The sequence below is a fragment of the Camelus bactrianus genome, chromosome X (genome assembly GCF_048773025.1).
Source record: "Camelus bactrianus isolate YW-2024 breed Bactrian camel chromosome X, ASM4877302v1, whole genome shotgun sequence".
In the NCBI taxonomy this organism is placed as follows: domain Eukaryota; kingdom Metazoa; phylum Chordata; class Mammalia; order Artiodactyla; family Camelidae; genus Camelus; species Camelus bactrianus.
In genome coordinates, this window is record NC_133575.1 from 77,688,886 (window position 1) to 77,704,993 (window position 16,108).

Below are 16,108 nucleotides of genomic sequence, written 5' to 3' on the forward strand. Positions count from 1 at the left end.
GCTTTTGACAGTCTGTCAGGAGAGGTAGCCTGGGAAGAAAAGTATGGTAGCCGCTTTATATAAAACAGTAGGAGAAGGACACGAGCTCAGAGAAATTTTTCCCAGCTGCTGTTATTAAAGAAATTCTTTTATAGAAGAGAGGCTGCTTTTTTTTTTTCTCTCCTCTCCATTTTTGCTTCCATCTCTGAATCCTTTGCTTTCATGTGGTATGCAAAGCGTCTGTGCATGGCAGCCTGTAACTTCTGTTATTGAAACTGCCAACTGTTAAAACGGATTGAGTTGATCCAGAGGAGACGAGCCCCATGGAGGCAAATGCATTTATATACCCCTCTTTAATAAAATATTGTAAGGAATAGCTAGGAAGTTTCCCCTCAGACTTTCATCTCAGATTGTTAGATTGTAGCGTGTGAAAGAATCATTATTGACTCCTGTCAGCCAGTTTTGGAGATGAGGTGACGAGCCTTGTCTGCTGACTTGCTGTGTGCTTTGTCAAATCAGGCACTTGCGGCAGAAGGACGAAGTGAAGGCTCATGTCAGGGAATGCCTTGAAGCAGGCACTTGGGCTCATCTCCTGTGACTTTCTTCTTCTTGTCTTTTCTTTCTTTCTTTCTTTCTTTTTTTTTTTTTCAAAGGAATCCGATTGGATTGTAAGATGATGGGAATATGACCAGACACAAACACGTTTAGTGCAGGCTCAGCAGCCGTTACATATCATTAGTGAAAGGAGGCAAGGGGCAAAGGGAAGCATTTTGATGTCACTTTCATTCTTTTTAAGGATAAATGCATTCGCTGATGGGAAATAAACTGGCATCTGTAAAATTTTAGAGACCGGTAATACTTTTATGCCCACCCCAGTTTCCCGTAGGTAAACATGTAACTTTTTAATAGTCCTTAACATAAAATGAAAGAATGGGTCGTGCTAGAATTTCTCTTAAGGATGGCACTTACGAAGCAACTTGGACTTATCAGAATCACTAAATTTCTGTATCAAAGTAGTGTATCTTTTTCTTTCCTACGTACATACTATTGCTAATATACCACTGTGGCTAAAGTTAATGTCAAAATCTGATACTTCAAAGGTGATACACTTTTTATTAAGAAATATAATTTGACCTTAACTTTCCACATATAAAAGGCCATATTCCTTACACATCAACTTGAAAGTTTACTTCTCTTTTCTGACTTTTCTCGTTCCTTCTTCTCCTTGCCAGAGAATCTCTGTAATTGGCTTGCTCTGCAAAGTGTGTGATTTACCCTTCTGAACGTTAACTGTTTGAAGGAACTGAATGTATTCTGGCAGGAAGTGCAAGATTTACCTTCTGCCGCTTCCATGCCCCTAAGCCCATCACCAAAGTCATGCTTTCTGGTTTGAGTGAAATTCCAGGCAAGAGCAAAATTGCTCAGCCATAACTGGTCCAGGAAAGGCAGTATCTGTGTGCCCAGCATGGATCTTGGCTCTGCCCTACTTCCAAGCATCTACCATAGCCTCAGAGTCATTTCTTCTGTATTGTGATTTTTTTTTTTTTAAGTGAAGCACTTTTAGACGTCCCCTATGGTTTAAAACAAATCAGAAATTCATGTCCTAAATGTTTCGTTAGTCAGAATAATTAAGTTGATCAGTTCTGGGAGCAGTGGAAGCAAAATAATGGGGTCATTGAAGCAGTCAGGCTCTAATGGGAACCTGAGCTCATTCAGATATCAAATCTAATAATTGTTCTACACCTGTATGCACAGTCCCATTGAGCAAATTCCATTAAAGGTTTAGTGGAACGCTTTCAATGCTGTGGTCCAAAGGGACTTGCTATTTTTTTTTCACAAGAAAGCACTGAATATTATGGGGCAATATGTTTTTTGTTATGTGTTAACTCAGCTCTGTGTGTGTATGTTGGTGCCCGATCCCTACCCACGGAGGAGGAGAAGGGAGATGTATGTAACTGGGAATGGTTTTCTTGCCATCTCAGGACAACAGCAGGACGCTCAAGGATTTGCCATGTGCGAACAATAATATGAGATGACCGAACTCACTGGATGGGGTGGGGTGGGGGCAGTTTTGTTAAATAACCCATGCAACCTAGTAGAGATGAGGATCGCTTAACCCTTTCCCTTCATAAGAGAAAATAATATCAAGCATGAGTTTGGTTATTAAACTAGAAAGGAGCAATTAGGCATTTTGTAGTAATGCAGTCTTTCATTTCTTCTATGTCACTATGTGACTGTAGCAGCAAATTGACTGCTTTTGATTCTCCTACAAGATATCTAAGGAGAGTTGACAGACCTAAAAAAGATTTTTTTTTAAGATCTAAAGAGCAGAAAGATGAATTTAATTCTGTCCTCTAATGACCGCTGAACTTACAGATCTTCAAGAGAATTCTCTCACTGGAGACTTCAGAGCACACAGGAAAATTAAAAGATGTGCAGTATATCCTGAACAACTATGAAAAAGAGATATGGCCAGGGCTCTTTACCAAAAAAAGGCAATCAAAGCTGAATTAACTTACCAAAAGAATAGTATTCACACACACACACACACACACACACACACACACACACTTACTCCTGAATGTTATGCTCTAAAATAGTTTCACTTTCTCTGTGGATAAACAAAAGAACATATTTATGTGTGTAATTATTCAAAAAATCATTTCTGGGGTTCCTGTTATATTCTAGGCACCAAGGAGACAGATGCAAATGGCTGTTCCTGCCTTTCCCGAGCTCCTAGTAAAGTGGGGGAGACAGATGACACAGGGACAGTCACAGTATGAACTTGAGCTGAATCTTAACAAATGAGTAGGATTTTCTCAGGCAGGAAGAGAAAAAGCAAGAGAAGCACGTTTCAAGAAAAAGAACAGCGTTTACAGAGGCAACAGGAGAGCACCATGTATTCAGGGATTAGCAAGCAGTTCCACATTGCTAAAGCAGAGGTACAAGAAGCTGGGGAAATGACTTTTCAAGAGAGGGCCTTGGATACTAAGGAGTTTGACTTTTTATTGCATGGGTGATGAGAAGCCATTCCAGCTTTTCTACAATCTCCAGGCAACATGGAAGGTTGATTGACTAGGGGTGAGGCTCGAGGCAGCAGAGATTCAATGAGGATCTATTCTAAGAGCCTGTTGGCAATGGAAGAAGGCCTGCACTAGAACAGTGGCTGTGGAGATGATGAGGAAGAAGAAATAGGTCCAAGAATGATTCAGGAGTTAGAAGTGACTGAACTTGTTAAGCAGTGGGATATGAGGGTGAAAAAAGGGGAAGAGCCTAGGGCAAGGCTTTGGGCTTTGGTTTTATTTCTATGATTTGGTGTATGTAACACAGTGCCCCAGAGTGAGTGGCTTAAACAACCAAATGTATTGTCTTGTGGTTCCGGAGGCTGGAAGTCCAAAGTCAAGGTGTCAGCGAGGCCGTGCTCCCCCTGCCAGTGCTAGGGAATGATATGTTCCTGGCTGCTCTCTTAGCTCCTGGGGGTTTGCTGGCCATCTGTGGCCTTTGGCTTGTTAGACACATCACTCTGATCTCTATCCTCATCTTCACATGGCGTTCTCCATCTGTGTCTGTCTCGAAATGTCTCCTCTTTAATAAGAACACCAGTCATATTGGATTAGAGCCCATCCCAATGGCTTCATTTTAACTTGATTGCCTCTGTATTGACCCTCTCTCCAAAGAAGGCCACATTCTGCAGTAATGGGGGTTAGGACTTCAAGATAAGAATTTCGGAGGGGAGGGGACCCAATTCAACCCATATCATGGCCCCGTTCATCAAAATAAAGAAACGTGAAAGGAGAGAAGATCATATCGAAGAAAAGAAATCAGTTTGGATACTGAGTGTGAGGTAGCTTTGGAACAATCAGGAGAAAAGTTTAGAAGGTGATTGAAGCTGGAGCCTAGGAAATGTAGAATTGAAATCTATTAGCATAGAGGAGGTAGAGGAGAGTAGAGTTTTGCAAGTGGGTGAATATACCCATGGTGGGTAGCTCATGGACCATATATAGAGTAATACGTGGAAAGGCAAGGATAAAACCCTGAAATTACTAACGTATAAGGGACAAGGGAAAGAATGGTAGCTTATGAAAGAAACAGAGAAGCATCAGGCAAAGAGGTGATTTGAAAATTAAGAAAGAGTGGTAATAGGAAAGCCAAGAAAGGAGAGGTTTTCATGGAACAAACACTTGTCAACACCACCAAGTATTACAGAGAGGTCAAGGGAAATAAAAATTGAAGGAAAAAAATTTTCATCCCTGAGGCAGGAATGTGATATTGATTCAGAATAGGCCTATTCATAACATGCCCTGTATGTTTAATAGAATCTCACTCTATTTCTATGACTAGAGAAAAGAAAAGAATGAATTTATTTATACAGTGTAACATTTTATACTTATAGAAATTATATTTTTCTACCTGATCTACTTAATCTATAAGAAAGTATTCGCTACTGGACAATCTTTCAAAAGGTTGTTAAATAATCGTGACAGATCTGACTCTTTTAGAAGCAGTACATTCAGCTTTGCCTTGGTCTTGAAATTCTGATATTTATGGTTGTTGTATTTTGTGACTAGTGCTCAGAATAGGATAAAATAGAGCTTCAGAATGAGACTGTAATGTGGGTGGTTAGAAGAAAGTCTTCGAAGGAAGCAGCTTTCCCTTCAAGTCGTCTGTTTGTATGTGGTCAGCATTGGAGCTGTCAGAGCTGTTAATGCCTTTTTCTGTATGAGTGCACAATCTAACCATACATATTAGCCTCTTCCCTCAGTTCTCCTGGAAACACAGAGCTCTCTCCAGAACCAACTTCAAACATTCCCAATTAGATCCATAGCAAAAGAAAGGATTGAAAAGATAAGGTAGAGTTTGTAAACTATTTCCCAGCCCTTACAAATATGTGTCTATGGGAACCAATGGCAAATTTATGTCTATAAAGCCTCAGAGAAGTTTGTTCAGAGAAAGAACCAACAGATGTACAGTAAATGGCGATTTAGTATTGAGAAGGCTAACGAAGAGATGGAAGAGATGCATGCTCGGCTATCGTGGAATTACCTTGGAAAGGCAATATATGAATTGATAGTGAAAACTGTGAAACTGGTGAAAAGTAAAAGCTGAATTGTTGAATTGTGTGGTATAAAGTTTGGGCTCTTGGAGTCCAGAGGAGAGAAAGATCAAGGAAGGCCAGAGAGGTCAAGGAGGTGGGATTTGAAGCGGGCACTGAAGGATGGGTAGACTTTAAAAGAACGGAGGGAGAAGGCAAAGGTGGGCACAGAAGATAAATCTGGAATCTGTATAGGTGTGTTCACAGAACCAACCTAACTAGATTCAAGGGTGCGTAACAGAATAGAGGGAAATCTGATTGGATAGAGTGGGGTCTGTATAAAAAAAACAAAACAAAGTATGTAATCCATAAATTTCTCCTTTACTATTTTAGCTGCCACAAATTTTAGAGCCACATTTATTACACATACAGTCTAATCTCCCCGAGCTACGGTTCACCTTTATCTTCAGATGCCTTATCTTGCAGTGAATTTGACTCTACCAGCTCTCCCAAGTCCTTTTGGAAGTTAACTTGTTACCACTTTTATTGCTGTTTTATCTTTTTTTTTCCCCACCACTTCAAATTAGCGTTGAGTCAACTTAGTCTTGTTTTAAATCCATTGCAGCCTTTTGAGCTGGGGAGGAAGGTGTCTTTGGGAAGACCACTCCCTTGGATTCCATAATATGTGCCCTAATGTTTCATCCTGTAGCTCTCTGATCGCTTGCTGTCCGCTTCCTTCAAGGACTCTTCTTCCTATGTTCATCTCTTCAATATCAGGGTTTCCCAGGAACTGATCATCAGCCAACTGCATTTCTCACTCTACATACTTTCCTGAGTGATGGCTTCATTTATCATCTATAGGAGAAGTCTCCCAAGTCTCTCATACTCTTTCCAGACCTCTCTGCTTGAACCTCAGTCTTGTAATATTTAACTTCCTACTGGACAGCTCCACCTGGATGTCTCAAAGGCTTTGCCAACTTGAAAAATCCTCAGCTGAACTCCTCATCTTCTCCTTGAAGGCAACTCCTCCTCTTATATACCCTATCTTAGTTGACAAAACCACCATTCTTCCAAATGTATAAGCTAGAAATTTTAGAGTTATCTTGAACTGTTTCTCTATCCTCCATGTCCAGTTCTTCCCTAATTCTTGTCTGGTCTCCTTTAAGCCTCTTTACTACATGATCACTAAATTGATTGATCTTAACAATTTCACTCCCCACTGCACATCTAAAGTCCGAAAGCCTTTAATCTAGATGTTACTTCTCTAGCCTCAGAATCTAGTCCCTTGCTTTTAATCAACACAGATTTACTTGTAGTACCTCCTGCCACACATTTTTTCCTCATGTCTTTTCTCCTTTTCCTTACAGTGTCTCCTTTATCTGAAATATACTTTTCCTCTTGGCTAATTCAGCCTCATCTTTTAAAAATCAACTAGAACATTGCCTTCTCTAGAAAGCCTTCCCAGAGATGCTTCCCCTAAAGCTTGGCTAAATATTCCTTTTCTGTGCTCCTGAAGAGTATACCTCTAATCATAATACTCAGTATAGCTGTATTCTAATTATCTTTTTTTTTTAATGGAAGTATAGTTGACTTACAGTGCTGTGTCAGTTTCAGGTGTACAGCAAAGTGATTCAGTTATACATACGTGTGTATATATATATATATATACACATATTCTTTTTCAGATTCTTTTTCATTATAGGTTATTACAAAATATTAAATATAGTTCCCTGTGCTATACAGTAGGCCCTTGTTGTTTATCTATTTTATATGTTAATCCCAAACTTCTAATTTATCCTTTTCCCCCTTTGGTAACCATAAGTTTGTTTCTATGTCTGTTTCTGTTTGTAAATAAGTTCATTTGTTTCATATGATATCATATGGTATTTTTCTTTTGCTTTCTGGCTTATTTCACTTAGTATGATAATCTCCAGGTCCACCCATGTTGCTGCAAATGGCATTATTTCATTCCTTTTATTTTTTTTGCATATACACATTATATTGCATGTAAATACATATATACAGTATACTGTACTTTTTTTTAGTTTACATGTATGTACTAATTATTGTTTCTAAGAACAGATTAGATCTTTAACTTTTTAAATTTACATAATTATCAAAGGAATAAAGCCAACTACACAATAAGAATCAACAGAATGTGGTAATCCAATCATAAAGGACAGTTAATTGTGCTTACACATATTCAAGAAATCAAAATAATAGTTCATTTATGTCATTATTGTTATTTTTTAGATTCTTCATATAAATGATGTCATATGGCATTTTTCCTTCTCTTTCTGGCCTACTTCACTTAGAATGACAATCTTCAGGTCCATCCATATTGCTGCAAATGGCATTATTTTATTCTTTTTTGTGGCTGAGTAGTGTCCCATTTTATATATGTACCACATCTTCTTTATCCAGTCATCTGCTGATGGACATTTGGATTGTTTCCATGTCATGGCTATCATAAATAGTGCTGCTATCAACATTGGGGTGCCTGTGTGTCTTTCTGAATTTTATTTTTCTCTGGATATATGCCCAGGAGTAGGATTGCTGGATCATGTGGTAAGTCTATTTTCAGTTTTTTTAAGGAACCTCCATATTGTCCTCCATAGTGGCTGCACCAATCTACACTCCCACCAACAGTGTAGGAGGGTTCCCTTTTCTCCACACCCTCTCCAGCCTCTATTATTTGTAGACTTGCAATGATGGCCATTCTGGCTGGTGTGAGGTGATATCTCATTGTAGTTTTGATCTGCATTTCTCTGACAATTAGCAGTGCTGAGCATTTTTTCATGTGCCTGTTGTCCATTTGCATGTCTTCATTGGAGAATTGATTGTTTAGGTCTTGTGCCCATTTTTGGATTGGGTTGATTGTTTCTTTGATGTTAAGGTATATGAGCTGTTTGTATATCTTGGAAATTAGTCCCTTGTCAGTCACATCATTTGCAAATATTTTCTCCCATTCTGTAAGTTGTCTTTTTGTTTTGTTGATGGTATCCTTAGCTGTGCAGAAGCTTTTAAGTTTAATTAGATCCCATTTGTTTATTTCTGCTTTTGCTTTTATTTCCAATACTCCAGGACCTGGTTCAAAAAATATATTGCTGTAATATATGTCCGTGAGTGTTCTGCCTATGTTTTCCTCTAGGAGTTTTATAGTATCTGGTCTTACATGTAGGTCTTAATCCATTTTGAGTTTATTTTTGTACATGGTGTTAGAGAATGTTCTAATTTCAGTCTTTTACAGGTAGCTGTCCAGTTTTCCCAGCACCATTTATTGAAGAGACTTGCTTTTCTCCATTGTATATTCTTGCCTCCTTTGTCATAAATTGACCATACGTGTGTGGGTTTATTTCTGGACTTTCTATCCTATTCCGTTGATCTCTGTGCCTGTTTTTGTGCCAGTACCATACTGTTTTAATTACTGTAGCTTTGTAGTATAGTCTGAAGTCAGGAAGCATGATTCCCCTAGCTCCATTCCTCTTTTTCCAGATTGTTTTGGCTATTTGAGGTCTTTTGTGTTTCCATACAAATTTTAACTTTTTTTGTTCCAGCCCTGTGAAGAATGTCGTTGGTAACTTGATAGGGATTGCATTGAATCTGTAAATTGCCTTGGGCAGTATGGCCAATTTAACAGTATTGATTTTTCCAATCCACAAACACAGTATATCTTTCCATTTGTTTATGTTGTCTTCAATTTCCTTCATCAGTGTGGTATAGTTTTCGGCCTACAGGTCTTTTGCCCCCTTGGGTAAGTTTATTCCTAGATATTTTATTCTTTTTTGGCATGATGGTAAATGGTATCATTTCCTTAATTTCCCTTTCTGCTATTTCATTGTTAGTGTATAGAAATGCAACTGATTTCTGTATGTTAATTTTGTATCCTACAACTTTACCATATTCATTGATGAGTTCTAGTAGTTTTCTGGTTACTTCTTTAGGGTTTTCTATGTGTAGTATCATGTCATCTGCAAACAGTGACAGTTTTACTTCTTCATTTCCAGTTTGGATTCCTTTTATTTCTTTTTCTCCTCTGATTGCTATGGCTAAGACTTCCAATACTATGTTGGATAAAAGTGGCGAGAGTGGGCATCCTTGTCTTGTTCCTGATCTTAGAGGGAATGCTTTCAGCTTTTCCCCATTAAGTATGATGTTAGCTGTAGGTTTGTCATATATGGCCTTTATTATGTTGAGGTATATTCCATCTATGCCCACTTTCTGGAGAGTTTTGATCATAAATGGGTGTGGAATGTTATAAAAAGTTTTTTCTGCGTCTACTGAGAGTATCATCTGGTTTTTATTCTTCAGTTTGTTAATGTGGTGTAACACGTTGATTGATTTGTGTATATTGAAAAATCCCTGCATCCCTGGGATAAATCCGACTCGATTATGGTGTATGATCCTTTTAATGCATTGTTGGGGTCAATTTGCTAGTATCTTATTGAGGATTTTTGCATCTATATTCATAAGTGATATTGGCCTATAATTTATTGTTGTTGTTGTTGTTATCCTTGTCTGGTTTTGGTATCAGGGTGATTATGACCTCATAGAATGAGTTTGAAAGTGTTCCTTCCTCTGCAATTTTTTTGGAATAGTTTCAAAAGGATAGGTGTTAACTCTTCTCTAAATGTTTGGTAGAATTCACCTGTGAAGCCATCTGGTCCTGGACTTTTGTTTGTTGGCAGGTTTTTAATTACTGATTCAATTTCAGTACTGGTAATTGGTCATATTGTCTATTTCTTCCTGGTTTAGTCTTGGCAAATTGTACCTTTCTAAGAAATTATCCATTTCTTCTGCGTTGTTATTTTTGTTGGCATATAGCTGCTCATAGTATCCTCTTATGATCCCTTGTATTTCTGTGGTGTCAGTTGTAACATCTCCTTTTTCATTTCTGATTTTGTTAATTTGGGCCTGCTCCCTTTTTTTTTCTTGAAGAGTCTGACTAAAGGCTTATCAATTTTATCTTTTCAAAGAATCAGCTTTTATTTCATTGATCTTTTCTGTTGTTTTTTCAGTCTCTATTTCATTTATTTCTGTTCTAATCTTTCTGATTTCTTTTATTCTCCGAACTTTGGGGTTTGTTTGTTCTTCTTTCTCCAGCTGCTTTAGGTGTAAAGTTAGGTTGTTTACTTGAGATTTTTCTTGTTTCCTAAGGTATGCTTGTGTCGCTATAAACTTCCCTCTGAGAACTGCTTTTGCTGTGTTCCAGAGATTTTGGATTGTTGTGTTTTCGTTTTCATTTGTCTCAAAGTATTTTTTGATTTCTTCCGTGATCAACTGATTGTGTAGTAGCATATTGTTCAGTCTCCAAGTGTTTCCGGTTTTGGCAGTTTTTTTCTTGTAGTTGATTTCTAATCTAATAGCATTGTGGTCTGAAAAGATGCTTGGTATGATTTCAGTTTTCTTAAATTTGCTGAGGCTAGCTTTGTGGGCTAGCATGTGGTCGATTCTGGAGAAAGTTCCATGTGCACCTGACAAGAATGTGTATTCTGTTGTTTTGGGGTAGAATGCTCAATAGATATCAATTAGGTCCATCTGGTCTAATGTGTTATTTAGGGCCTGTATTTCCTTATTGATTGTCTGTTGGGGTGATCTGTCCATTGGTGTAAGTGGGGTGTTATTGTGTTATTGTCAATTTCTCCTTTTATGTCTGTTAAAAGTTTCCTCATATACTGAGGTGCTCCTACATTGGGTGCATATGTATTTACAATTGTTATATCCTCTTCTTGGATTGATCCCTTAAGCATTATGTAGTGCCCTTCTTTGTCTCTTGTAACAGTCTTTATTTTAAAATCTATTTTGTCTGATGTAAGCATTGCTACTCCAACTTTCTTCTGGTTTCCGTTTGCATGGAATATCTTTTTCCATCCCCTTACTTTCAACCTGCATGTGTTTCTAGCTCTGAAGTGAGTCTCTTGTAGACAGCATATATATGGGTCTTGTTTTTGTATCCATTCAGCCAGTCTGTCTTTTGGTTGGAGGGTTTAATCCATTTACATTTAAGGTAATTATAGATAAGTGTGTTCTTACTGCCATTTTGTTAATTGTTTTGAGTTTGTTTTTGTAGGTCTTTTTTTTCCCTCTTCTTTTGTTCTCTTTTCTTGTACTTTGATGACTAGAGAAGTTTCTTTAATAAATATTTCTTGTAAAGCTGGTTTGGAAGTGCTGAATTCCTTTAGCTTTTGTTTATCTGTGAAACTTCTGATTTCTCCATCAAGTCTAAATGAGAGCCTTGCTGGATAGAGTATTCTTGGCTGTAGGTTTTTCCCTTTCAGCACTTTAAATATATCATGCCACTCCCTTCTGGCCTGAAGGGTTTCTGCTGAAAATCAGCTGATAACCTTATGGGAGTTCCCTTGTGTGTTATTTGTTGCTTTTGTCTTGCTGATTTTAATATTTTTTCTTTATCCTTAATTTTAGTGAATTTGATTAGTATGTGTCTTGGCATATTGCTCTTTGGGTTGATCCTGTGTGGGACTCTCTGAGCTTCCTGGACTTGGGTGAGTGTGTCCTTTCCCAAGTTAGGGAAGTTTTCAGTTAGTATCTCTTCAAAAATTTTCTCAGGTCCTTCCTCCCTTTCTTCATTTTCTGGGACCCCTATAATATGAATATTAGTGCACTTCATGTTGTCCCAGAGTTCTCTTAAACTATCCTCATTTGTTTTCATTCTTTTTTTCTTTTTTCTGTTCTGCAATGGTGATTTCCACTATTCTGTCCTCTAGCTCACTAATCCATTCTTCTGCCTTGTTTAGTCTATTCTTCGTTGCTTCTAGTGTGTTATTCATTTCAGTGATTTTATTCTTCAACTCTGTTTGGGTATTCTTTATATTTTCCAGCTCTTTGCTAAAAACTTCACTCTGTGCATTTATACTTCTCTTGAGTTCTCTGAACATCTTCACCATCATCATTCTAAACTCTTTCTCAGATAAATTGCCTATTTCCTCATCACTTATTTCTTCTTCTGTGATTTTATCTTGTGCCTTGTCCTGGAGGATATTCCTCTGCCACCTCATTTTGTCTGTCTTTTTCTTTGTGTTTTTAGATGGGCTAGTTATGATTCTCGACCTTGGAGAAGTGGCCCTCTGTGGGAGACGTCCTATGCATCCTAGCAGTACACTCCTCTCTTGTCACCCAGGGCCAGGATTGAGCTGGTCCCAGTGTAGAGTCTGGCCTCTGTGGATTCCTTCCACAGGCTTGGGGCTACTGTTTTCTTATTTCTGGTATCTGCCCCCTGGTGGATGAGGCTGGGCTAGAGGCTTATGTAGGTTTCCTGGCAGGAGGGGTTGTGCCTGCCCACTGCTGGGTGAAGCTTGGCCTGGACCTCTGGTGGGTAGGGCTGTGTCTAGAGACACTTGTGGCTTAGGAAGTCTGCTGATGGGTGGGGCTGTGTTCCCACCCAGTATGCTGTTTGGCCTGAGGCTTCCTTTCAGGCTGTAGAGTGGGGCTATGTCTTGGTGTTATTGATCCAATTAAGATGTCAGCCTCTGGGGAAGCTCATATAGATGCACACTCCCGGAATGTCTGCCACCAGCTTCTATGTCCCCTGGGTGAGCTGCAGCAGTCCCCTGTGTCCCCAGGAGACCTTCCAAAACCAGTAAGCAAGTCTGGCCCAGGTTCCTATGCAATCACTGTCTCTGCCCCTGGTCCTGGTGCACACGAGATCCCACGCACACCTCCCAAGAGAGTTAAGTCTCTGTCTCTCCCAGTCCTATGGGGCTCCTGAAGTTAAGCCCCACTGGCCTTCAAAACCAGATGTCCTGGGGTCTCCTCCCCCCACTGCTGGAACCCTGGTCTGGGAAGCTTGACGTGGGGCTCAGAACTCTCACTCTGTGGGAGCGCCTCTGTGACTTCATTGCTCTTCAGCTTGTGGATTGCCCACTCAGGGGGTATGGGGCCCGACTATATCTTGAGTGCACCCCTCCTACTTTCCTGCTGTGGTTCTGTCTCAGTGTTTCCAGTTGAAGCAGATCTTTTTTGCTAGGCACCAGTTTTTTTTCTTGATGGCTGTTCAGAAGTCAGCTGTGGTTTTGTTGTTGTTGCCAGGAGAGGCGAGTTCATGGTCCTACTACTCCACCATATTGATTCAATTCTATTTCATTCCTTTTATGGCTGAATACTATTCCATTCTGTGGGTGTGTGTGTGTGTGTGGCTGTGTGTGTGTGTGTGTGTACATATATACACACACACACAGCATGTCTTCTTTATTCAGTCATCTGTCGATGGGCATTTAGGTTGTTTCCATGTCTGGCTATTATAAATAGTACTGCTATAAACATTGGGGTGCATATATCTTCTCAAATTATAGTTTTCTCTGGATATATGCCAGGAGTGGGATTGCTGGATCATATGGTAAGTCTATTTTTAGGCTTTTAAGGTACCTCTATACTGTTCTCCATAGTGGCTGCACCAGTTTACGTTCCCATCAACAGTATAGGAGGGTTCTCTTTTTCCCACGCTCTTTCCAGCATTTATTTATAGACTTTTTGGTGGTAGCCATTTTGACCAGTGTGAGGTGATAACTCATTGTAGTTTTGAGCTACATTTCTCTATTAGCAACATTAAACACCTTTTCATGTGATGTGCCTGTTGGTCTCTGTGTGTCTTCTTCAGAGAAATGTCTCTTTAGATCTTCTGCCCATTTTTTGATTTGGTAGTTAGTTATTTTCTTACATTTAGCTGTATGAACTGTGTGTATAGTCTGGAAATTAAGCCCTTGTCCCTAATTATCTTTATATGCTACCTTCATTTAAGTGAGAATATTTGAGGGAAAGGTCTGAGACTTTGTTTTGTGTCAGGGGATGTAATATAATTTAGGCTCTAAAACTGACTCACTGAGTACTGTGTAGCAGACTACAGAAGAAGTCCTAACACATCTCATCAGGCTGTTTTAAACCAAAAGGCCACAATCAATATACAGTACCTGCCTTGAAAGAAGAGACTGGCTTATTTCTCTCTGGCACGATGAGAGGAACATGGTCAGTTTGGAGAAAGGATACCTGAAATAAATTGCAGGCTGGTTTGGGGACAGAAGGAAAATATACTGGACATGGGAAGAGACCCCGATCATGATGGCAAGGCGTTCTCTTTCCAGTGAATAGGTCAACTCAGGAAACCAAATTAAAGGTCAGCAGGTTGCCTGGTAAATCTTCTGTCTTAGGAAAAAAAAAGTGAGTGACTGGCTTTACTAGAGGCATCATTCAAGCCAGGCTAGAATCTCTAGAAATAATCTCTTCCTACCCTAGGGGACAAATCTGTCCAGACAACTGGAATCCTAAAGCAGAGAAGTAATAGAAAGCAGCCTGGCAACATTTCTATACTCACTGGATGACAATAAGAAAAATAAATAAATCGCTATAAAAGATTTTCATTGCATCCCAAGGGCATAAAAAATACCCTCACTCATGACGACTTGTGAAATAAATAAAAAGTCAGAACTTTGATAAATTCTGATTTCCTAACTGATCTTTCTTAGGCTTTGTTTTTATAAGCTCATCTGAAAAAGACTTTTATAAACATCTGTTTGCATCTTTCACATTGTCCCCAAAGTGGCTAAAACATGTCATAGTCTCCATAATGAGGCTGTCTATAGACTTTAAAAAGTATAATAAGATCTTGATGCTGAAGTCTTTGGAATATGAGCCTTATAATATCAAATATAAACAATGTTAAGCTTTTACTCTGTCAGGTACCATTCTGGTCCTTTAATGTTATTGCCCTGTTTGGTTCTTGTAACTATCATATTAGGTAAGTCTTTAAATATTATTTTCACGTTCACAAGGGCAAAATAAGTTAAGGAAAACATTGTTATTAAGTAATAGAACAAAGATTTGAACCCATATGGTCATACACTGAGACCTTTGTAATACAAAATTGTGAAGAACCATTAGAGGTAGAAACCACTTTTTGCTGGAGGACTGTGGACTGATTCTGTGTGTGTGTGTGTTTCTATCAAAAGATTAATACGGGCCAGGTGCTAAATTATCTCATTTAATTCTGTTAACACCCTACAATGTAAGTACTGTTATTATCCTTATTTTGCAGATGAGGAAACATGTTTAAGAAGAATCATTTTAGAAATACATATATATGAGGGTGGCCCATTTTATTAGAAAAACTGTCTAGTCATCTACGTTAATAAGTTGAAAGACTACATATACCAGTTAGCTTTACTTTATTCCATCATCATTTGTTGCACTGGTACAAATGGTGGTGAGAAAAAGAATAGTAATGCTTTGTGCCAAGACTCTCCTCTCCAATCCCACAGCACCTGCGTTCATCAGGAAGAATAACCCAGTATGCAAGTCTTGTTGAAAATGGGTCAGTATTTTCCACCATCAAAGGACAGACTTTATTTTCAATTTGTCATTTGTAAGTAACGTTGCTACAAAGCAACTTTTGAGTCTCATTTGGTTTTTACCATTGAAGTCAAACTCTCCGGATGACGTCATGACATACCTCCTTATCACTGAATTTTTACCCATCTTTTGGGAGAGGCAATGTCTACCTTTCCTTCTCAAGACTAGAACTTTTAGAATTTAGAATCTAAGATTCATGAAATACTTTTATAAACGACAACAGTATAGGAAGACAAATTTACTTGTGCTCTAAAACTAGTCTACTTGAAAGCCATTACTTTCTGACCAGGGAACGTTCTGTGGCCCTTTTTTAAACAGGGTAGAGAATGGTACCTTTTTTCCCTTTCATCATCATGTACTTAGTGATGGTATAATCAACAGTGAATTAATGCAGATGATTGAATCCTAAACTGCTCTTTAAATTGAGAACAGTGTGTCCTTTTTATCTGAAGGCTGAAACTTTTACAGCCTGCCTAGGTTGTTTTCCTAGTTTACCAAGTTAATCATGCTCAATGCCAAAAATTCAGACATGAAAAAATATAAAAGAAAAATACCATGATCCCACCATTCAGAGATAAGCACTGTTTTTATTGGTGGATAGCCTTCCAAACTTCTAAAAATGCTATATATTTTTTCAAAATAAGAATATGATACATACTCTTTTGTAACTTGCCTTTTCACTTTGTAATGTGGACCTCTTTCTGTCAAGCACATACAGATCCATATGAGAATTTAGAA

At 38.6% G+C, this 16,108-nt stretch overlaps 1 protein-coding gene across 3 annotated transcripts in view; it reads left to right on the forward strand.

The window, feature by feature from the left end:
• DIAPH2 (diaphanous related formin 2) overlaps positions 1-16,108 on the forward strand; it is a 797,042-nt gene that overhangs the window by 765,316 nt on the left and 15,618 nt on the right. The gene's annotated exons all lie outside the window — the stretch shown is intronic.